Below are 1289 nucleotides of genomic sequence, written 5' to 3'. Positions count from 1 at the left end.
AGCAGATGTCCAACAGCAGCTCCACCAGCCAGTTCCTCCTCCTGGCATTTGCAGACAGGCAGGAGCTGCAGCTCTTGCACTTCTGGCTCTTCCTGGGCATCTACCTGGATGCCCTCCTGGGAAACGGCCTCATCATTACCATCATCGCCTGTGACCACCACTTCCACACCCCCATGTACTTCTTCCTCCTCAACCTCTCCCTCCTTGACCTGGGATCCATCTCCACCACTCTGCCCAAAGCCATGGCCAATTCCCTCTGGGACAACACGGACATCACCTACAGGGGATGTGCTGCACAGCTCTTTCTCTTTTTCTTCTTCATCACAGCTGAGTACTGTCTCCTGACCATCATGTCCTATGATCCCTATGTGGCCATCTGCAAACCCCTGCACTACGGGACCCTCCTGGGCAGCAGAGCTTGTGTCCACATGGCAGCAGCTGCCTGGGGCACTGGGTTTCTCACTGCTCTGCTACACACAGCCAATACATTTTCCCTGCCCCTCTGCCAGGGCAATGCCCTGGACCAGTTCTTCTGTGAAATCCCCCAGATCCTCAAGTTCTCCTGCTCACACTCCTACCTCAGGGAAATTGGGCTTCTTGTGGTCAGTCCCTGTGTAGCCTTTTTCTGTTTTTTTTTCATCATGGTGTCCTATGTGTGGAGATCTTCAGGGCTGTGCTGAGGATCCCCTCTGAGCAGGGAAGTCACAAAGCCTTTTCCACGTGCCTCCCTCACCTGGCCGTGGTCTCCCTGTTCGTCAGCACTGACATCTTTGCCTACTTAAGTCCCCCTCCATCTCCTCCCCATCCCTAGACCTGGTGGTGTCATTTCTGTACTCGGTGGTTCCTCCAGCAGTGAATCCCCTCATCTACATCTTGAGAAACCAGGAGCTCAAGTGTGCTTTGTGTAAACTGGTGACAGGATTGATTCATAAGTAATAAAATTCCCAATTTCTTATTTATATCAGTTATAATATATCTCATGGAGAGGACTTAAGAGATACGAATGAATGGAAGGAGGTCCGGCCTCGGAAGGGCACAAAAAAATCCTCCCAACCCCCTCCTCCTTGAAGAATAAGTATGAGGCCTTGGAACTTCAGGGACAGGAAAATGTAGTTACAGAGGTAGACTTACGTAGTGAACCACCTAGGACTCGTCAGTCACCCCGTGTCCTTAGGACTTCTTCAATCAAGAAGGAAAGGAGAGTAGTTGTGGTGGGTGACTCCCTTCTGAGGGGGACAGAAGGGCCCATCTGTCAACTGGACCCATCCCACAGGGAGGTCTGTTGCCTC

General features: G+C 51.9%; 1 pseudogene; it reads left to right on the top strand.

The window, feature by feature from the left end:
* The first annotated feature begins 242 nt into the window (after positions 1 to 242).
* LOC115600124 lies at positions 243 to 936 on the top strand (annotated as a pseudogene).
* Positions 937 to 1289: the final 353 nt, after the last annotated feature.

Source organism: Calypte anna, chromosome W, assembly GCF_003957555.1.
Source record: "Calypte anna isolate BGI_N300 chromosome W, bCalAnn1_v1.p, whole genome shotgun sequence".
In the NCBI taxonomy this organism is placed as follows: domain Eukaryota; kingdom Metazoa; phylum Chordata; class Aves; order Apodiformes; family Trochilidae; genus Calypte; species Calypte anna.
Note: the sequence above shows the minus strand (reverse complement) of the source record. Positions and strands in the feature narration are given on the sequence as shown.